This window comes from Macaca mulatta, chromosome 8 (genome assembly GCF_049350105.2).
Source record: "Macaca mulatta isolate MMU2019108-1 chromosome 8, T2T-MMU8v2.0, whole genome shotgun sequence".
In the NCBI taxonomy this organism is placed as follows: domain Eukaryota; kingdom Metazoa; phylum Chordata; class Mammalia; order Primates; family Cercopithecidae; genus Macaca; species Macaca mulatta.
In genome coordinates, this window is record NC_133413.1 from 105,994,855 (window position 1) to 106,018,503 (window position 23,649).

Below are 23,649 nucleotides of genomic sequence, written 5' to 3' on the forward strand. Positions count from 1 at the left end.
GCATGAGGAGATCATTTACTTTAGGATTAGTTATTTGATCCAAAACTGTAAAATGGGGGGAGTCTAGGAAATATAAATTCATGGGGAACCCTCCCCAGTAAAATTCTTCTATCTGCTTTGTCAATCTAGGCTTTGTGGATCTAGGGCTTTGCAGGACATTAGCCTGTCTGTTCCCCCATATAGTCTTGAACGTAGAAAAAGGCAAGGCCCGTGAGTTCACCTAGAATGAAAAGAGCACCACCATTCTTTCTTTGCAATGTTTGATTGCAAAAAAAATTAATGTTCTTACTGAAGTAACTGTTAGAAAGTTGGAGATGGTATAGAACCCTGACTTCCTGAGTTTTCTGTCATGGATATTGAGGGAGGAATATATTGATGCCATCTGGAAGTAACTTTCGTTACTTCTAAAACTTTTGTTTTAGAATTTTTTGCTTATGTTTTGCTAAGGCATTAGGAAATTGCATTTATTTAAAGGTTTTACAAATATGGTACACTTAAAAAAATCTTTATGCTTCAACTCTATCTTTTAGCTATCCACGGGACATAGGATGGTATATCAGATTGAACAATGAAGATCTTGGCTCTAGATTCAACTTTTCCACTAACTACAGGAGGGACCTGGGGACAAATCACTAAACTGCTATGGGCCCCAATTTCCTCCTCCTCCTCCTCCTCCTCCTCCTCCCTCCTCTTATTCCTCCTCCTCTTCTTTGCACAACGTGCAGGTTTGTTACATAGGTATACATGTGCCATGTTGGTTTGCTGCACCCATCAACCCGTCACCTACATTAGGTATTTGTCCTAATGCTATCCCTCCCACAGCCCCGAACCCCCCAACAAGACCCAGTGTGTGATGTTCCCTTCCCTGTGTCCAGGTGTTCTCATTGTTCAATTCCCACCTATGAGTGAGAACATATGGTGTTTGGTTTTCTGTTCTTGCGATAGTTTGCTGAGAATGATGGTTTCCAGCTTCATCCATGTCCCTGCAAAGGACATGAACTCATCCTTTTTTATGACTGCATAGTTTTCCATGGTATATATGTGCCACATTTTCTTAATCTAGTCTATCATTGATGGACATTTGGGTTGATTCCAAGTCTTTGCTATTGTGCATAGTGCTGCAATAAACGTACGTGTGCATGTATCTTTATAGTAGAATGATTTATAATCCTTTGGGTATATACCCAGTAATGGGATCATTGGATCAAATGGTATTTCTAGTTCTAGATCCTTGAGGAATTGCCACACTGTCTTCCACAATGGTTGAACTAATTTACACTCCCACCAACAGTGTAAAAAGTGTTCCTGTTTCTCCACATCCTCTCCAGCACCTGTTGTTTCCTGACTTTTTAATGATCGCCATTCTAATTGGCATGAGATGGTATATCATTATGGTTTTGATTTGTATTTCTCTGATGACCAGTGATGATGAGTGTTTGTTCATGTGTCTGTTGGCTGCATAAATGTCTTCTTTTGAGAAGTGTCTGTTCATATCCTTTGCCCAATTTTTGATGGGGTTGTTTGTTTTTCTCCTTGAAAATTTGTTTACGTTCTTTGTAGATTCTGGATATTAGCTCTTTTTCAGATGAGTAAATTGCAAAAATTTTCTCCCATTCTGTAGGTTGCCTGTTCACTCTGATGGTAGTTTCTTTTCCTGTGCAGAAACTCTTTAGTTTAATTAGATCCCATTTGTCTATTTTGAGTTTTGTTGCCATTGCTTTTGGTGTTTTAGTCATGAAGTCCTTGCCCATGCCTATGTTGTGAATGGTATTGCCTAGGTTTTCTTTTAGGGTTTTTATGGTTTTAGGTCTAACATTTAAGTCTGTAATCCATCTTGAATTAATTTTTGTATGAGGTGTAAGGAAGGGATCCAGTTTCAGCTTTCTACTTATGGCTAGCCAGTTTTCCCAGCACCATTTATTAAATAGGGAATCCTTTCCCCATTTCCTGTTTTTCTCAGGTTTACCAAGGATCAGATGGTTGTAGATGTGTGGTATTATTTCTGAGGCCTCTATTTTGTTGCCTTTGTCTATATCTCTGTTTTGGTATCAGTACCATGCTGTTTTGGTTACTGTGGCCTTGCAGTATAGTTTGAAGTCAGGTGGCGTGATGCCTCCAGCTTTGTTCTTTTGGTTTAGGATCATCTTAGCAATGCAGGCTCTTTTTTGGTTCCATATGAACTTTAAAATAGTTTTTTCCAATTCTGTGAAGAAAGCCATTGGTAGCTTGATGGGAATGGCATTGAATCAATAAATTACCTTGGCCAGTATGGCCGTTTTCACAATATTGATTCTTTCTGTCAGTGAGCATGGAATGTTCCTCTATTTGTTTGTGTCCCCTTTTATTTCATTGAGCAGTGGTTTGTAGTTTTCCTTGAAGAAGTCCTTCACATCTCTTGTAAGTTGTATTCTTAGGTTTTTTTTTTTCCCTTTGTAGCAATTGTGAATGCAAGTTCACTCATGATTTGGCTCTCTGTCTGTTATTTGTGTATAGGAATGCTTGTGATTTTTGCACATTGATTTTGTATCCTGAGACTTTGCTGAAGGTGCTTATCAGCTTAAGGAGATTTTGGGCTGAGACAATGGGGCTTTCTAAATGTACAATCATGTCATCTGTAGACAAGGACAATTTGACTTCCTCTTTTTCTAATTTAATACCCTTTATTTCTTTCTCTTGCCTTATTTCCCCGGCCAGAACTTCCAACACTATGTTGAATAGGAGTGGTGAGAGAGGGCATCCTTGTCTTGCGCCAGTTTTCAAGGGGAATGCTTCCAGTTTTTGCCCATTCAGTACGATATTGGCTGTGGGTCTGTCATAAATAGCTCTTATTATTTTGAGATACGTTGAGTCAATACCTAGTTTATTGAGAGTTTTTAGCTTGAAGGACTGTTGAATTTTGTCAAAGGCCTTTTCTGCATCTGTTGAGATAATCATGTGGTTTTTGTCATGGGTTCTGTTTAGTTGATGGATTACATTTATTGATTTGCATATTGTTGAAGCAGGCTTGCATCCTAGGGATGAAACTTACTTGATCATTGTGGATAAGCTTTTTGATGTGCTGCTGGATTTGGTTTGCAAGTATTTTATTGAGGATTTTCACATCGATGTTCATCAGGGATATTGGTCTAAAATTCTCTTTTTTGTTGTTGTTGTGTCTCTGCCAGGCTTTGGTATCAGGATGATGCTGGCTTCATAAAATTAGTTAGAGAGGATTCCCTCTTTTTATATTGACTGGAATAGTTTCAGAAGGAATGGTACCAGCTCCTCTTTGTACCTCTGGTAGAATTCGGCTGTGAATCCGTCTGGTCCTGGACTTTTTTTGGTTGGTAGGCTATTAATTATTGCCTCAATTTCAGAGCCTGTTATTGGTCTATTCAGAGATTCAGCTTCTTCCTGGTTTAGTCTTGGGAGGGTATACGTGTCCAGGAATTTATCCATTTCTTCTAGATTTTCTAGTTTATTTGCATAGAGGTGTTTATAGTATTCTCTGATGGTAGTTTGTATTTCTGTGGGATCGATGGTGATATATCCCCTTTATCATTTTGTATTGCATCTATTTGATTCTTCTCTCTTTTCTTCTTTAGTAGTCTTGCTAGTGGTCTATTTTATTGATCTTTTCAAAAAACCAGCTCCTGTATTCATTGATGTTTTGAAGGGTTTTTTGTGTCTCTATCTCCTTCAGTTCTGCTCTGATCTTAGTTATTTCTTGTCTTCTGCTAGCTTTTGAATTTGTTTGGTCTTCCTTCTCTGGTTCTTTTAATTGTGATGTTAGGGTGTCAGTTTTAGATCTTTTCTGCTTTCTCTTGTGGACATTTAGTGTTATAAATTTCCCTCTACATACTGCTTTAAATGTGTCCCAGAGATTCTGGTACGTTGCGTCTTTATTCTCATTGGTTTCAAAGAACATCTTAATTTCTGCCTTCATTTTGTTATTTACCCAGTAGTCATTCAGGAGCAGGCTGTTCAGTTTCCATGTAGTTGTGTGGTTGTGAGTGAGTTTCTTAATCCTGAGTTCTAATTTGATTGCACTGTGGTCTAAGAGACAGTTTCTTGTGGTTTCTGTTCTTTTACATTTGTTGAGCAGTGGTTTACTTCCAGTTATGTGGTCATTTTAGAATAAGTGTGATGTGGTGCTGAGAAGCATATATATTCTGTTGATTTGGGGTGTAGAGTTCTATACATGTCTATTAGGTCCAATACAGAGCTGAGTTCAAGTCCTGGATATCCTTGTTAAACTTATGTCTTGTTGAACTGTCTAACATTAACAGTGGGGTGTTAAAGTCTCCCATTATTATTGGGTGGGAGTCTAAGTCTCTTTGTAGGTGGCTAAGAACTTGCTTTATGAATCTAGGTGCTCCTGTATTGGGTGCATATATATTTAGCTCTTCTTGTTGAATTTATATCTTTACCATTATATAATGACCTTCTTTGTCTCTTTTGACTTTTGTTGGTTTAAAGTTTGTTTTATCAGAGAGTAGGATTGCAACCTCTGCTTTTTTTTTTTTTTTTTTTTTTTTTTTGCTTTCCATTTGCTTGGTAGATCTTCCTCCATCCCTTTATTTTGAGCGTGTGTGTGTCTCTGCACATGAGATGGGTCTCCTGAGTAGAGCACACTGATGGGTCTTGACTCTATCCAATTTGCCAGTCTGTGTCTTTTAATTGGGCATTTAGCCCATTTACATTTAAGGTTACTATTGTTATGTGTGAATTTGATCCTGTCATTATGATGTTAGCTGGTTATTTTGCCCGTTGGTTGATGCAGTTTCTTCCTAGCATAGATGGTCTTTATAATTTGGCATGTTTTTGCAGTGGCTGGTACTGGTTGTTCCTTTCCGTGTTTAGTGCTTCCTTCAGGAACTCTTGTTAGGCAGGCCTGGTAGTGACAAAATCTCTCAGCACTTGCTTGTCTGTAAAGGATTTTATTTCTCCTTCGCTTATGAAGCTTAGTTTGGCTGGATATGAACTTCTGGTTTGAAAATTCTTTCTTTAAGAATGTTGAATATTGGCTTCCACTCTCTTCTGGCTTGTAGGGTTTCTGCCAAGAAATCTACTGTTAGTCTGATGGGCTTCCCTTTGTAGGTAACCTGACCTTTGTCTCTGGCTGCCCTTAACGTTTTTTCCTTCATTTCAACCTTGGTGAATCTGACAATTATGTGTCTTGGGGTTGCTCTTCTTGAGGAGTATCTTTGTGGTGTTCTCTGTATTTCCTTAATTTGAATGTTGGCCTGCCTTGCTAATTTGGAGAAGTTCTCCTGCATAATATCCTGAAGAGTGTTTTCCAACTTGGTTCCATTCTCTCTATCACTTTCAGGTACACCAGTCAAACGTAGATTTGGTCTTTTCACATATTCCCATATTTCTTGAAGGCTTTGTTCGTTTCCTTTTACACTTTTTTTTTTTAAACTTCTCTTCTCGCTTTGTTTCATTAATTTGATCTTCAGTTGTCTTCTTACTTTATTTCATTAATTTGATCTTCAATCACTGATACCCTTTCTTCCACCTGATTGAATTGGCTATTGAAGCTTGTGCATGTGTCACAAAGTTCTCATGCTATGGATTTAAGCTCCATCAGGTCATTTAAGGACTTCTCCACACTGTTTATTCTAGTTAGCCATTCGTCTAACCTTTTTTCAAGGTTTTTAGCTTCCTTGTGCTGGGTTAGAATGTGCTCCTTTAGCTTGGAGAAGTTTGTTATTACCGACCTTCTGAAGCCTACTTTGTCAACTTGTCAAAGTCATTCTCTGTCCAGCTTTGTTCTGTTGCTGGTGAGGAGCTGTGATCCTTGGGAGATTTAGAATTTTCAGCTTTTCTGTTCTGGTTTCTCCCTGTCTTTGTGGTTTTATCTACCTTTGGTCTTTGATGTTGGTGACCTAGAGATGGGGTTTTGTTTTAGATCTCCTTTTTGTTGATGTTGATGCAATTCCTTTCTGTTTGTTAGTTTTCCTTCTAACAGTCAGATCCCTCAGCTGCAGGTCTGTTGGAGTTTGCTGAAGGTCTGCTCTAGACCCTGTTTGTTTGGATATCACCAGCAGAGGCTGCAGAACAGCAAATATTGTTGCCTGATCCTTCCTCTGGAAGCTCCATCCCAGAGGGGCACCTGCCTGTATGAAGTGTCTGTCGGCCCCTACTGGGAGGTGTCTCCCAGTTAGGCTACACGGGGGTCAGGGACCTACTTGAAGAGGCAGTCTGTCCGTTGTCAGAGCACAAACACCATGCTGGGAGAGCCACTGTTCTCTTCAGAGCTGTCAGACAGGGACGTTTAAGTCTGCAGAAATTGTCTGCTACTTTTTATTCAGCTATGCCCTGCCCACAGAGGTGGAGTTTATAGAGGCAGTAGGCCTTGCTGAGCTGTGTTGGGCTCTGCCCAGTTCGAGCTTCCAGGCTGCTTTGTTTACTTACTCAAACCTCAGCAATGGCGGACCCCCCTTCCCCAGCCAGGCTGCTGCCTTGCAGTTTGATCTCAGACTGCTGTGCTAGCAGTGAGCAAGGCTCCATGGGCATATGGGCCTCGATTTCTTCAATTTGGAAAATGAGGTTATTGGACTAGATAATCTTTTTTAAATTATACTTTAAGTTCTGGGATACATGTGCAGAATGTGCAGGTTTATTACATAGGTATACATGTGCCATGATGGTTTGCTTCACTCATCAACCTGTCATCTACATTAGGTATTTCTCCTAATGCTATCCCTCCGGTAGTTCCCCAACCCCCTGACAGGTCCCAGTGTGTGATGTTCCCCTCTCTGTGTCTATGTGTTTTCATTGTTCAACTCCCACTTATGACTGAGAACATGCGGTGTTTGGTTTTCTGTTGCTGTGTTAGTTTGCTGAGAATGATGGTTTCCAGCTTCATCCACGTCCCTGCAAAGTACATGAACTCATCCTTTTTTATGGCTTCATGGCATTCCATGGTGTATATGTGCCACATTTTCTTTATCCAGTCTATCATTGATGGGCATTTGGATTGGTTCCAAGTCTTTGCTATTGTGAACAATGCTGCAAGAAACATATTTGTGCATGTGTCTTTATAGTAGAATGGTTTATAATCCTTTAGGTATATATCTAGTAATGGGATTGCTGGGTCAAATGGTATTTCTGATTCTAGATCCTTGAGGAATCACCACACTGTCTCCCATGTTTGAACTAATTTACCTTCCCACCAGCAATGTAAAAGTGTTCCTGTTTCTCCACATTCTCTCCAGCATCTGTTGTCTCCTGACTTTTTAATGATCACCATTCTAACTGGCATGAGATGGCATCTTACCTCCACTCTATTAGGTTTAAATTTCTAAGTTTATATATAGCCACTTATAGGTAGGACAAAGGGTATATATTCAGGTAGAATCACCAGAATTATAAGAATTACCAGAATTCCTGCTGTAAAATAAAATGAATATTTTTATTGCTCATGAATACTGCTTACTATTAAATAATATCACAGTTAGTTTATGCTTATGATCAATAACTTTTTACCCCCGACCAGATGTTTAAATGCAGGATTGTGCGAATTCATACCTAAACCTTAGCAACAATAGCTGAGTGTGTGTTGGAGCATGTGTTTTTGTATACGTGTGCGTTTTCCCTTTGGAACAAAATCATCTTCAGCTGAGGAAGTGATCCTTCAAAAAAAATAGCTTTGTTACGTGAACAATCATGATCATTCAGAAGTGTAAAGTTAGTTACAAGAAAAAAAAATGTCCTTAGCTGATTTGCAGCTGTATAACTGCAGCTCTGTTTTCTTTCTCACCCTGGAGCAGTTTGGTCCTGATCTTCCATAGGAAACCTCTTCCTAACCTAAAAGAATTATGTGATGTGTCACTTGATTTTTCTCTGCAGTGTCTTTTGTTTGTTACATAATCTTAGTTCAAAATAAAAAAATAATACTTAACCTGGAATATGGAAACGAAACAAGCCTTATAAAGAAAAGCCAGTGCTTTGTGTGTATATTTCTATATGAGGTAGGAAAAGGAAGTATTGCAGGACTTCAGGAATAGCCACTTTTTCTTTGAATGAGTACTAGGTAAAATGTAGAACTCACCAAAAAGTGATGTATAGAACTTTGTTTTTCCATCACCATTAAAACCCTGAGTCTACGATTTACTATTGAAGAGTAATCCTTATAATGTAATATAATCCTTATATTTATCCTTATATAAATGATCATGGTTTGAATTCTTCCTTTAGCTGCATTTGGGGTCTGAGAGTGTTAAGAAAATAATTGGAATGAGCTAGTACAAATCACTAATCTTACAAAAAACTTACAGCCAAAGGGAAGGGTCAATAATGATATATCATTACACCCACTGGAATGGCTACAGTTAAAAAGTCTAATAACACCAGGTCTGAAGTGACTGGAACTCTCATACAGTGCTGGTGGGAATATAGGATGATATCACTTTGGAAACAGTTTGAAAGTTTTTTTTAAAGTTTAGCACACACTTGCCATATGACATAGAAATTTTAGCAGCCCTAAGTATTTGCCCAGAAAAAGTAAAAAAAATCATGTCTACACAAAGATTTGTCTGAATTAGCTTTGTTCATAGTAGCCCCAAATGGAAAACAACTCAAGCATTTGTTAACAGGTTAACAGGTAAATAATTCTACTACATCTAAACAATGGAATATTACTCAGCGATAAAACAGAGGAACTGTTGATTTATGCAACAACCTGGATGAATCTCTGGAACAGTCTTCTGAGAAAAGTAAGCCAGACATGAAAAATACATATTGAATAATTCAATTTATATAAAACTCTAGATAAGACAAGTAAAATCTATAGTGACAGAAAGTAAATCAGTGTTTACTAAGGCCAAGGGTGGAGGTTGGGAACTGGCTGGGAAGGGTTACAGAGCACCATTGGAGATGATAGAAATTTTCATATTTTGATTGTAATGGTGGTTTCATAGATGTATGTATTTGTCAAAACTCCTTGAACTGCAAACTGGTTCCCCACCAGAGACATAGCAAAGGTGGGGTAGTGGGAGCAGGGCACTCCAAGCTACATAGAGTAGGGGCATGCAGTATCTGCAGAGATTTTAAAATAATGATGAAACTGACTAAAAGTCAATCTGATTTTTATTATCCCCATGTATCAGCAATTCTAAACAATGTCAGTGAGAAAATCACTTCTCTCAAAAAATTTTCATTAGTCTAAATTCAAAACCATTGTTGCTGTTATTTATTTTTCGATAATACACATGCAAGCCTCAAAGTAACACTTGTAGTTCAGGTTTTCACCAGCTATACCTTACATCAATGCAGCAGTAGCTTCCTAGGCCAATTGTTCTCATTGTAGTCTCTTTTTATTCCAATCTATCCTTCGTACTGCCACTAAACAGCTCCTCTGATTAAAGGTACCCACTGTTTGCTTTCCCTAAAGATTAAGGACAATTGTCTAGCTAGAAAAACTAACACTTTCAGGTTCTGGTTCCAGTTCTTCCTTTCTAGACCTTCATAAGCCACTTCTCATCATACTTCCTATTTTAGTATATCTCACAGTGTAGTCCATGGACCTCTGCATTGGAATCACAGCATGAGATGGAGGGCGGAGATGGATATACCTATGACCTGCCCCAGATCTGCAGCATTAGAATATCTATGGGGGCAAGTGAAATCTGGATCTCCTCAGAGAATTCTTAAGCTAAGCATAATAAAATTTAAGTATTTCTGCCATATCTTCACCAGCTATTTCATTGTTTTCCTGAATATGCAGTTACCATCACATAGAAACCTTTGTTTGGTAGTTCTTTTTCCTCTCCTGGAATACACCTTTCTTACCTGATATTTCCCTCTCCTTCCCCTCCCCTCCGATCCCCTCTCCCCCTCCCCTCTCCCCCTTCTCCTCCCCTCCCCTCCCCTCTCCCCCTTCCCCTCCCCTCCCCTCTCCCCCTTCCCCTCCCCTCTCCCCCTTCACCTCCCCTCCCCCCCTTCACCTCCCCTCCCCCCCTTCACCTCCCCTCCCCTTCCTTTTCCTTCTTCCCTTCCCCTTCCCCTTTTCTTCCCTCTTTTCTTTCCTTTTTGACAGAGTCTTACTGTGTTGCCCAGGCTGGAGTGCACTGGTGCAATCTCAGCTCACTGCAACCTCCACCTCCCGGGTTCAAGTGATTCTCCTGCCTCAGCCTCCTGAGTAGCTGGGATTACAGGTGCCCACCACCTGTAATTTTTGTATTTTTAGTAGACATGGGGTTTCACCATGTTGGCCATCGTTGGCCAAGCTGGTCTCGAAATCCTGACCTCAGGTGATCTGCCTGCCTTAGCCTCCTAAAGTGCTGGGATTACAGGCATGAGCCACTGTGCCTGGCCCTTGCTTTTCTTCACAAAGTGAGTATTTACAGCATATTTTAAAATGTTACTTCTTTATGGAAGCTTCTCTGCTCCTCCAGTATCCTTCTTTATGCTTCTTTAACACTTCTTACACACATACAGCTCACATCGCTTGGTGCTATAGTTATTATGGTAGCCATTTGTGTTATTTCCAAAATAGTTTTGGTTTCTCTTCTTCTTGACAGGATTGACTTCTTGGCCCTTGGTCATTAGGAGGCATATGACCAGTTCTGACCAATGAGTTGTGAGTGAAAGTCTATGTGCCACTTCCACAAAAGAGAGAGCATTTATTACAGCCCTATTTTCCTTTGCTGTGGCAACTTGGTAATTTTCCAGCAGTGGTTATGGGCATTCATCTGAAGGGACAATTGACCGGGATTGCTTTGTGAGCTTTGATGTCTACCACCCACACATATATTACTTAGAGCTATTGGTAGCAATACCCATCAGTGATTCAAGGACTTTCTGTAACAATTTGGACCCAATTTTTTTTTTTTTTGGCTCTTTGCTCTTCAGTAAGCTGAAACATGAGAGAGAACATGGAGGCAGCATGGAGCACAGATTGAAAAGCAGTTTGGACCTGGGTTCAAAGCCCAGTTCTACCATTTATTAGCTGTGTAACCATGATCAAGTTACTGAAGCTCTTTAAATTTCTGTTTTTAAATGTTTTATTTTATTTTATTATTTATTTATTTATTTATTTTATTATACTTTAAGTTCTAGGGTACATGTGCATAACGTGCAGGTTTGTTACATATGTATACTTGTGCCATGTTGGCGTGCTGCACCCATCAACTTGTCAGCACCCATCAACTTGTCATTTACATCAGGTATAACTCCCAATGCAATCCCTCCCCTCTCCCCCCTCCCCGTGATAGGCCCCGGTGTGTGATGTTCCCCTTCCTGAGTCCAAGTGATCTCGTTGTTCAGTTCCCACCTATGAGTGAGAACATGCGGTGTTTGGTTTTCTGTTCTTGTGATAGTTTGCTGAGAATGATGGTTTCCAGCTGCATCCATGTCCCTACAAAGGACACAAACTCATCCTTTTTTATGGCTGCATAGTATTCCATGGTGTATATGTGCCACATTTTCTTAATCTAGTCTGTCACTGATGGACATTTGTGAGAACGAAAATTTCTATTCTTAGGGATTGTGGTGATAAACAGATAAGATAAGATGTAACCACGTTAGCACATTGCCAAGCATCTCATATTACAATGGTGACAATAAAAGACCATCTGCATCCAAGGGGACACATTGCATGAAGATTTTGCTTTCTTAAGTCACACATCAAATATCTAATTCTGTTGTCTAAGCCTTCTGGCTCAGTTGGGTAGTTTCTTCAAACAGAAAAACGTGATTACATATATTGAGAAAATAATCAGGCGAGAACATTTACATAAAACTGAGAGCTAAAAATATGCTTAAGCCTTTGTTTAACAACTTTATTTTTTAAATCCTGAACTTTACAGTTTTGTCTAACAGCCACAAAGAATTAGTACTATAAAAATATCTGTGTATTAAGAGGACATACTATTTATTGTTGTTGCTTTTCTGGCAGTCTTACTAAAGTATGAAACTTAGGTATAAAGACAAAGATATTTATAATTCAAAATGTCTTCAGAAATAATTTGATTTACTATTTTCATTTAACAGTTGGAAAAACTATAACCTAGTTAGATTATGGGATTTATTAGGGTTAAACCCCCACGTCTCTGAATCAGTGATTTTACCCTAACACGATACCTCCCTAGACTTGATGCTTTAGTTATTGTTTACCAACAGCTGCTGTACTATTAATGTCAATTTACTCTTTTACAAGAACTCTCCAGAAGCATAAAAACATACAAGAAGAGAATGAATACCCAAATAGTCCTTACCCTAATTGAATCTCACATCATTTAAGTTATTCTGTTGATTCATTCATCCTAGTATACACAGAATTTAAGTCTTATTCATGTGCCTGCTTTTGCAGCACACATGCTAAAATTGGAATGATACAAAGAAGATAGCGTGGCTCCTGCACAAGGATAACACAGAAATTCATGAAGCATTCCTTATTTTTACAAAGAGAAGCCTGTCAGGTGAATAGTTTCTTTGACAGAAACCTTACAAGCCAGAAGAGGTTGAAGGCCTATTTTCAGCATCCTTAAAGAAAAGAAATTCCAACCAAGAATTTCATATCCCATCAAATTAAGCTCCATAAGAGAAGGATAAATAAAATTATTCTCAGAGAAGACAAAGCTAAATGAGTTAGTTACCATTAGACTTGCCTTACAGAATGTCTTTAAGTGAATGCTGAACATGGAAACAAAAGATCAATACCTGATAACAGTGGCAAGTTGGATAAAGAAGCAAGACCCCATTGTCTGCTGTGTTCAAGAGATCCACCTCACATGCAGTGACACACACAAGATCAAAGTAAATGCATGGAGAAAGACCTGTAGGCAAACAGGAAACAAAAAAAGAGCAGAGGTTGCTATTCTTATATCAGACAAAGCAGACAATGATCAAAAAAGACAAAATGACATTACAAAGTAATAAAGGGTGCAATTCAACAAGAAGACATGACTATCCTAAATATACATATGCATCCAATATTGGAGCATCCAGATTCATAAAATAAGTTTTAGAGACCTATGAAGAGACTTAGGTAAACACACAATAATAGTGGGAGATTTCAACACCTCACTGATAGCATTAGACAGATCATTGAGGCAGAAAACTAACAGAGATATTCTGAACTTAAAACTCACAGTTGTCCAAATAGACCTAATAGACATTTACAAGACACTCCAGCCAACAACAGAATATACATTCTTCTCGTCTGCATACAGCACATACTCTAAGATTGACCACATGCTAAGCCATAAAGTACCAACAAATTCAAAAAGACCGAAGCTATACCAACTACACTCTCAGACCACAGCTCAATAAAGATAGAATTCAATACCAAGAAGATATCTCAAAACCATACAATTACATGGAAATTAAACAACCTACTTCTAAATGTCTTTTGGGTAAAGAATAAAATTAAGACAGAGATAAAAAATAAACTCTTTGAAACTAATGAAACAATGTGGTTGGTATGATTTTGATTTTTTAAAATTCATTGATACTTTATGGCAGAGCATGTGGTCAGTTTTACAGTATGTGCTATGTGCAGATGAGAAGAATGTATATTCTGCTACTGGGTAGAACATACCAGAATCTCTGGGGCACAGGTAAAGCAGTATTAAGAGGAAAATCTACAGTGCTAAATGCCTACATCAAGAAATTAGATCTCAAATTAGCAACCTAACATTGCACCTAGAGAAACTAGAAAAACAAGAGCAAACCGACCTCAAAGCCAGGAGAAAAAAAGAACCCAAATCAGAGCTGAACTGAACAAAATTCAGATGTAAAAATCCACACAAAAGATCAACAAAACCAAAATTTGTTTTTTGAAAGAATAAACACGATTTATAGACCGATAGGTAGGTTAATAAAAAGAGAAGATCCAACTAAGCACAATCAGAAATGACAAAGGTAACATTACCACCTGACTCCACAGAAATACAAAAACCTTCAGGGACTATTGTGAATATCTCTGTGCATACAGACTAGAAAACAAAGCAGAAGTGGATAATTTCCTGGGACCATAGAGCCTCCCAATATTGAACCAGGAAGAAATTGAAATACTGAACAGACCAATAATGTGTTCTGACATTGAAGTAGTAATAAAAAAGCTTTACCAATAAAAAAATAAAAAAACCTCGAGATGAAACAGATTCACAGCTAAATTCTACCAGACATAAAAAGATCTAGTACCAATTCTATGGAAATTATTCCAAAAAAAGAGGAGAGGGGTCTCCTCCCTAACTCATTCTATGAAGCCAACATCATTCTGATACTATAGCCTTGCAGAGACACAACACAAAGAAAGCTTCAGTATCCATGATGAACATGAATGCAAAAATCCTCAGTGAAATACTAGCTAACCATGTCCAGTAGCACATCAAAAAGTTACCACGATGATCGAGTAGGCTTTATTTATGGGATGCAAGTTGGGTTCAACATACACAAATCAATAAATGTGATGCACCACATAAACAGAATTAAAAACCACATGATCATCTCAATAGATGCAGAAAAGCCTTTTGATAAAACTCAATGTCCCTTCATGTTAAAAACTCTCAACAAACTAGGAATCAAAGAAACATACCTCAAAATAATAAGAACCATCTATGACAAACCCACAACCAACATCATACTGAATACACAAAAGCTGGAAGTATTCTCTTTGAGAAAGGAAACAAGATAAGGATGCCCACTTTTACCACTGCTATTCAACATAGTACTGGAAGTCCTAGCTAGAGCAAGTGGGCAAGAAAAAGAAATAAAATGCATCCAAATAGGAAGAGAGTAAGTCAAACTATCTTCACAGACAATATGATTCTATACCTGGAAAACCCCATAGACTCTGCCAAAAAAATCTTCTAGAACTGATAAACAACTTTAGAAAAGTTTCAGGATACAAAATCAGTGTACAAAAATCAGTAGCATTTGTATACACCAATAAAGTACAAGCTGATAGCCAAATCAAGAACACAATCCCATTTACAATAGCCACAAAAAGAATAAAATACCTGGGAATACAGCTAACCAAGGAAGTAAAAGATATCTACAACAAAATTTATAAAACACAGCTGAAATGAATCAGAAATTACACAAACAAATGGAAGAACATTCCATGCTCATGGATAGGAAGAGTCAATATTATTAAAATGGCTATACTGCCCAAAGCAATTTACAGATTCAATGCTATTTCTGTCACACTGCCAAGGACATTTTTCACAGAATTAGAAAAAACTATTCTAAAATTCATATGGAATAAAAAAAGAGTCCAAATAGCCAAAGCAATCCTAAGCAAAACAACAACAACAAAGCAGGGGGTATCACACTACCTGATTTCAAACTATACTACAAGGCTACGGTACCCAAAACAGCATGATACTGGTACAAAAACAGGCACGTAGACCAGTGGAACATAACAGAGAACACAGAAATAAAGCTGCACACCTACAGCCATTTGATCTTTGACAAAGTTGACAAAAATTAGCAACGGGAAAGGGGACTCTCTATTCAATAAATGGTGCTGGGATAACTGGCTAGCCATATGTATAAGACTGAAACTGGACCCATTTCTTTTACCACATACAAAAATCAATTCAAGATAGATTAAAGACTTCAACATAAAACCTAAAACTATAAAAAGCCCTAGAAGAAAACCTAGGAAATACTATTCTGGACATTGGCCTTGGCATAGAATTTATGGCTAAGTCCCCAAAGGAATTGCAACAAAACCAAAAATTGACAAATAGGACATAAACTAAAGAGCTTCTGCACAGCAAAAGAAACTATCAACCCAGTAAACAGACAACCTGCAGAATGGGAGAAAATATTCACAAACGGTGCATCCAACAAACATCTAATATACAGAGTCTATAAGGAACTTAAATGATTCGAGAAGCAAAAAACCCACCACATTTAAAAATGGGCAAAGGACGTGAATAGACACACTTCTCAAAAGAATATATACACACAACCAATAAGCATGTGAAAAAATCCCCCACATCACTAATCACTAAAGAAATGCAAATCAAAACCACAATGAGATATCATCTTACACCAGTCAGAATGGCTATTTTTACAAAGTCAAAAAATAACAGATACTAGTAAGGCTGTGGAGAAAAGGGAACACTTCTATACTGCTGGTAGGAATGTAAATTAGTTCAGCCACTGTTGAAGGCAGTTTGGAGATTTTTCAAAGAACTGAAAACAGAACTACCATTAGACCCAGCAATCCCATTACTGGGTGTATACCAAAAAGAATATAAATCATTCTACCATGAAGATACATGCATGCATATGTTCATCGTAGCACAGTGAATACATAGCACATATTCACAACAGCAAAGACATGGAATTAACCTAGATGCCTTTGAACAGTGGACTGGATGAAGAACATGTGGTACATATACAACATGGAATACTACACAGCCATTAAAAAGAATGAGATCATGTCCTCTGCAGCAACATGGGTGCAAGCGGAAGCCATTTTCCTAAGCAAATTAATGCAGGAACAGAAAACCAAATACTGAATATTTTCACTTGCTGGTGGGAGCTAAATTTAATACACATGCACACAAAGATGGAAACAATAGGCACTTGAGGTGGGAGGGTGAGAGGGAGTTGTGGGTTTAAAAACTATCAGGTGCTATGCTCACCACCTTTGTGGTGATTATTTGTACACCAAACCTTAGTGACATGAAGTTCATCCATGTAACAAACCTGTACATGTACCCTCTGAAGCTAGAAGTCAAAAATACATAAATAAATAAATCATACTCATGGGAAGTTGGCATCCCCTGTGAATTCTTACTTTTCAAAAGTTTTACAATGTATTTTACATCCTACTATCTAAATTCTTATGTATGTGTCCATAACCCTGGGGATGTAAATTGTTGAAGCTCGCTCAAATCATTTACAAATAACTCTATTCAGATTGAGTTATACTATTTAGACATTAAGTACCTTGATTGTTACTTAAAATTACATGTAATTTCTTCATTTCCTCCTTCTTTCTTTCCTTCCCTCTCTCACTTTTTTCCTTCCCCGACCTTCCTCCCTCCCCATCCCTAAACTATTTATTTAGCACTTACAGTGTCAAAGTGCCAGAATTCAGAAATATAATCGTGAGCAAAGTCAACAAGGAACTTGACCTCAGAGAGCACAGCACCTAGCTATAAAGAGAGACATTAAGCATGCAAATATAATAAAGGGTGATCAATGTTACAAGAAGAAATACTAAAATGGGTAAACTTTTCAGTGGGGATATTACAGTTTGTGATTTTTAAAATATAATAGTTCCAAAGCGATTTTAGCAGAATGCCTGAAGTAGCAGTGACTAATAACATGCTTATGTTTTGTCCGTCTTCTTTGGACCTTTGACGCCATTATCATGTTCTGTCTACTTTTTGTTCTCCCCTCCTTTCTCTCTCTAGCAACACAATTCTGTGTTATTGTTCACCTGCATAAAACCTGCAGTTGTTTCTCTTCAACATTTCAGAATCACCATTTACATTTCATCACAGAGTGCTTTTTATAAAAAGCAGTTATAAATTATAGTGAAGGGCAAATATTCATATCTTGAAAATTCCAAAACCCCATATCCTAATACCCTTGACTTTTTCTTTCTCCGTCATGATTTTTATGTAAAATGTGAGGATGTGGTTATTGATTTATGTGAGCTGATATATATCTATGTTGCTCCTGGAGGGAAAAGATGTTAGGTATAGTAACAGTTTATACTAGCACATGACATTTTTGCTTGACCTCAGAAGTCACTATTTGATTCTACCTCTTTTCTGGATCCCACTTGGTAGTGGACAACATTGTTTCTACGGGTAAACTGATAATTGGTTATTAGTTTGTTTCTCTTAACAAGAGCTATGGGTTCTAAATTGGGTTCACAGAAGCTCACGGACACAGCAGCAAATCATTCAGGGAAAGTTGGTGCCTGATGCCTTCATGTTGTACAAGATCAGATCGCCCCATTGGCTTCAAACTTAACCTTATGTTTGCACTTGGGATTCCTGCCTTCCTCTGAATGTTCTCAAGGCCTTCTCATTGGCAGGTCAATTGAGGGTCCAGTGACCTGCCCACCATGCCTAACTCATCTGCATTCTGATTCCTCCTCCCATTAGCCAACCTGGTCCGTCCCTGGTCTCTTAACACCGAGCATACGTCACTGTCACTGAAAAGAGGCATCTCTTTTTTGGCTGCCTTCCTCCCCTTGCTGCACACAGATTTAGAACATGGGACCTCTCTCTCGTTTAATTACTTATTTCACCTGCTTCAGATCTGCAGAGAAGAACATCTGAGGGTGAAACTTACAGTCCAAACTGCACTTCCATTGGGAAGAAGAGTTTAATGTTGGAAAGCAAATTTTATTTTGGCAATTATTTAATCAGCCACATGATTCTAAATTATTTCATCCTCCTTTCCCTTTGCTTCTTGGTTAGTTCAAGGCTCCGCACAACAATTTTACACATGGTTATCTCTTTACATCTTGCGTATAGGTTGGAATAACATGTGATTCAGGTGGGAATTCCTGTTTTCTTATATATTTAGTTAGGCAAGGGCTCAAGTAAGAAATCAGTGCCACTATTCTGCATGATAATGTTTATATAAATCATTGTTCAGATTCTTATATGCAGCAGGCTAGTTTGTTCTTGATGGTCCTTGAAAGTCCTTTTTTCTTTTTAACCTGGTCATAGTCAACTTAAGCTGACCTGGCAAGTGCCCAGATTGCTTGTACAAGAATTACAAATTATTAGTGTCATTGACTCTTTCACTGTACAAATGTTTGCTATGTTTGAGCAGCAACCAGGCAGCACTTAGACACAGCCAGCCTTTCTAAATGTCCTTTAATGAAGAGGACCATGTTCATTTGCTTTCAAGATCAGAATGTTCTTTCTGGGTTTTCTTAACTCATTTTACCTTTGCCCTTAAATTTCCTACTCAGTGGATAAGTAATTGCCAAAGAAGAGCTGTCTCAGAAAAGGCTTTGTGGGCTGATCCCAGCCACTGGTCCCCAGGAGCTTTACTAAGGCATTTCTTTTTTACATTTGAGTCATAGGAGGGAGATTAGCTCTTCTGGACTTCAGTTGGGCTTTTCCTTATGACCACGTGGCAATAAGACCCAGTGGCAATCACTCCTTACTGGAATTTGTATGCATTGTCTTCAGTTTTCCAGCTGCTTTCATTTACCAAACTCAGGGTCCCCTCACTACTTTTCTCTTTGGTAGATATAAGAGATTATTTGGAAGAACTAGTGAAGTTACCTGAATTTTTTTTACCTTCTATGCAAAGTGAATTTTAGTAGTAGAAAGCAAATGTGTATGTAATCAATGGTGGTTTGTGTAGCCAGCCCAGTTGAGCTGGGGATATCATGGCTTTGGAAATGTATCCTGAGATACATTATCTGCTTAATAATGTTGACTGAATGTGGTCTAGAGAAAAGGCAGAGTTTTAAAAATGAGTGGTCTTATAAGAAAGAAGTCAGAATCCTGCGTTAAGGAATGCCAGATATATCATGGTTATTCTTCTTTCACTATTTCTAGTTGCTATAAAAGTATTGCAAAGATTGGCCAGGCATGGTAGCTCACGCCTATAATCCAGCGCTTTGGGAGGCCGAGGTGGGTGGATCATTTGGGGTCAGGAGTTCGAGACCAGCTTGACCTACGTAGTGAAACCCCGTCTCTACTAAAATACAAAAATTAGCCGGGTGTGGTGGTGGGCCCTGTAATCCCAGCTACTTGGGAGGCTGAGACAGGAGAATCACTTGAACCCAGGAGGCGGAGGTTGCAGTGAGCCCAGATGGTGCTACTGTACTCCAGCCTGGGCGATAAGGCAAGACTCCCTTTCATAAAAACATAAAAAGTATTGCAAAGATTTAGGAATATTCTGAGATGAATAACAACATACTGCCTAGGAAACTATCTGAGTTTCTTCTCTAAGATAGGTAGAGTATGCTAACATGGCTAGGATAAGAGATTTCCTTTAAAACACATGTACCTTATTTTGAGTCAGTGTGCTCTTGATTTCCTTGCTGACAGATTGTGCAATGTGAGGTTTGTGACTTTACTTTTCTGTTCCTTATTTCCTTTTCCTATAAAATGGGCAAAACAATCCCTGCGTCTATGTCAAAGTAAAATGATTGCAGTATTACATTTTTAAAAAACATAACCTAAAAATTTTGCCAAAATAATTTCCTTCAATTAAAAGGAACAGCAGCACAATAATTGTAGGACATTCAAGTAGTTATTCTTTAGTGGAGTGCATTTTATTACAAATGCCTAATCAAGGATTTAAAATAAAATTCCACTTATTTTAATAATGACTCTATTTAAAGTTCCCCATTACTAAATACGTTGGAATTTTGTGTGCATGTGTGATCTGGAATCTCTCAGCTAAGGGCTGGGAAATATTGTTAGTGATTAAGTGAAAATGAATCTCATTTTGGGAACGAAGGAAGTAAATATGTTTGAGAATAACTTCAACATTCATGCATGGGTTTGGGGCAGGACTGTCTTAATGTCGTAATCCTTTAAAAAGGTTCTAACTGAAGTAGATAACTAATTTGTTCTGCAGAAAGCTTTCTCAGATTACTCTCTTTGTGTGCAGGATGACTCCTACCCCACTGGAGGACTTTATTGTTCAACACACTCATCATCCATCCAGGACTGAGTAGAGTGGCATGAGGGAAGGTTAATGGGAGAGCTTTGTGTTTTCAGACCGTTCTTATGCTTCTAGGAAAGTTAATTAGGAAGTGAAACCTTAAGCAGTTGACAATGTGCATTGTTGGCTACTAGGGCATGGTGACAAATAGCCCTGAAAGGTCCTCACTTTCTTTTGTAAACAGAAAGGTAAGGAATTCGCACAAAAATGCACTGGTGAAGATCTGCTTTTCATCAAGGTCGAACCACATAGTAAACAACAGAAATAACTTGTTGTAATAAAGCGTGGTGTTGAAATGTTTATCAGCAAGTCCTTTCGACTGGCTTCAAAAGGTATATTTGAATAAGAGAAACCTTTGCCCAGAAGAACACAATCTGAAATTTAGTTCTATTTCTTTATATCAAGGTGAAGAAACTTAAGGGAAAAGTTTGACTTTCATGTAATCATCAATTTATTTCTCATTAGGTTGAGATATTATGGCTAAGTATTCACTTGATATTTGGGGTAGATACAGTTGATGAAGAGGAGAGAACTCTGAAAAATACTTGATCTGAAATGGCTTACTTCTGTTTAAAGAAAAGTCTGCTTTCTACCTTTTTCTCTGGATGGGTGTGTACTGAGTTCCATAGGAAGAACCTTTCAAAATGTAAAAATGTATTGTTGTGATGAGAAAATATAACATGAACCAGGCTGATCTGATAGAAAGTGTAGGTAAATCTGGGAGGCAGGTCTGAGCCTGGCCCAAGGATAGTGGTAAAGTTTTTGAGATGTAAAACTCAAAGAAGTGGGACTGGGCAGTCCAAGCAGATAAATTTGAAATGAAAGACAAAGAAAAGGGAATAACTGACAGTAACACAGTAGTTTCCAGGGTGGGGATGTATCCTGAGGGCTGGCAACAATTACACAGAAACAAATATATTTTTTACATCCAACAGGATTTGTTCAAGACTCACTTTCTCTCTTCCAAGTAAAGAGAAGAACTTTCTAGGAAGGCTCTGCAATTCTGTCTGTAGAATGTTCTGAGATGTTGGAAATGAGCTTCTGTGCTGCCTGAGACTGTGGTCACTAATGACATGTGGCTACTGAATACTTGAAATGTGGATAGTGTATCTGGGTAACAATTCCAAATTTAATTTAATTTTAATTTAAACTTTTATAGCCACATGTGGTTAGTAGCTATTATTTTAGACAGCATAGCTAGGCTTTACCTCTTCAGATTGCTATGCATCATGATTAAGTGGTGGACTTTGTCATAGGTAAGAAAGAATAGTTTTGAGAAAATTTGAGAGTTCTTTTTTTTTTTTTTCCCCAGTTCAATTTTTTTTTTTTTTATTATACTTTAAGTTCTAGGGTACATGTGCATAACGTGCAGGTTTGTTACATATGTATACTTGTGCCATGTTGGCATGCTGCACCCATCAACTCGTCAGCACCCATCACTTCGTCATTTACATCAGGTATAACTCCCAATGCAATCCCTCCCCCCTCCCCCCTCCCCCCTCCCCATGATAGGCCCTGGTGTGTGATGTTCCCCTTCCCGAGTCCAAGTGATCTCATTGTTCACTTCCCACCTATGAGTGAGAACATGCGGTGTTTGGTTTTCTGTTCTTGCGATAGTTTGCTGAGAATGATGGTTTCCAGCTGCATCCATGTCCCTACAAAGGACACAAACTCATCCTTTTTTATGGCTGCATAGTATTCCATGGTGTATATGTGCCACATTTTCTTAATCCAGTCTGTCACTGATGGACATTTGGGTTGATTCCAAGTCTTTGCTATTGTGAATAGTGCCGCAATAAACATACGTGTGCATGTGTCTTTAGAGCAGCATGATTTATAATCCTTGGGGTATATACCCAGTAATGGGATGGCTGGGTCATATGGTACTTCTAGTTCTAGATCCTTGAGGAATCGCCATACTGTTTTCCATAATGGTTGAACTAGTTTACAATCCCACCAACAGTGTAAAAGTGTTCCTATTTCTCTACATCCTCTCCAGCACCTGTTGTTTCCTGACTTTTTAATTCTAACTGGTGTGAGATGGTAAGAGAGGACTTCTTATCCTAAGTCTATGACTGTACTAAGCCCCTCAATTTGCACTAATGCAAATATTTCCCAGTTGTAAATATTTCATGCTTTGTCTCCCCTTTTTGTATTCAGGACTGATGGTAGACCAAACCCACCCTTGCCTAATCTGGCTGTATTGGCCAAAGGAAGAGAAACGGGGACATTCTAGCAGAGAATTAGAGAACATGCTTTTTAAACTTAATTAGATGAACTATCTGAGTTTTCTCCTACTTTGGCTTTTGAATGACTACTGAATTGCCCAGATTTCACAAAGAATAGAATTTGTTGAATACAATAAATGTATTTTTTTGCTATCAGTTTGTGAGAAATTTGTTACAATATGTTATTATGGTTGATGTTAATCATGAATTAATTTTTGTTGTTGACAGAATGTTCTTTAGTCACCTGACAATCCAAGTAACAGTGTTTCTGTCCAAAAATATTGCCATACAGTCATTAAAAAGTCAAGAAACAACAGGTGCTGGAGAAGATGTGGAGAAATAGGAACACTTTTCCACTGTTGGTGGGACTGTAAACTAGTTCAACCATTGTGGAAGACAGTGTGGTGGTTCCTCAAGGATCTAGAACTAGAAATACCATATGACCCAGCCATCCCATTACAGGGTATATACCCCAAGGATTATAAATCATGCTGCTCTAAAGACACATGCACACGTATGTTTATTGCGGCACTATTCACAATAGCAAAGACTTGGAATCAACCCAAATGTCCATCAGTGACAGACTGGATTAAGAAAATGTGGCACATATACACCATGGAATACTATGCAGCCATAAAAAAGGATGAGTTTGTGTCCTTTGTAGGGACATGGATGAAGCTGGAAACCATTGTTCTCAGCAAACTATCGCAAGAACAGAAAACCAAGCACCGTATGTTCTCAGTCATAGGTGGGAATTGAACAATGAGAACACTTGGACACAGGAAGGGGAACATCACACACGGGGCCTGTCGTG

At 38.3% G+C, this 23,649-nt stretch overlaps 1 long non-coding RNA gene and 1 other non-coding gene across 2 annotated transcripts in view; both read left to right on the forward strand.

Annotated features, from left to right (window-relative positions):
- LOC106999837 (uncharacterized) overlaps positions 1-23,649 on the forward strand; it is a 550,889-nt gene that overhangs the window by 332,224 nt on the left and 195,016 nt on the right. The gene's annotated exons all lie outside the window — the stretch shown is intronic.
- Positions 12,283-12,388, forward strand: LOC114680447 (U6 spliceosomal RNA). Its single transcript, XR_003732673.1, has one exon. It is a non-coding gene; the product is annotated as a U6 spliceosomal RNA (small nuclear RNA).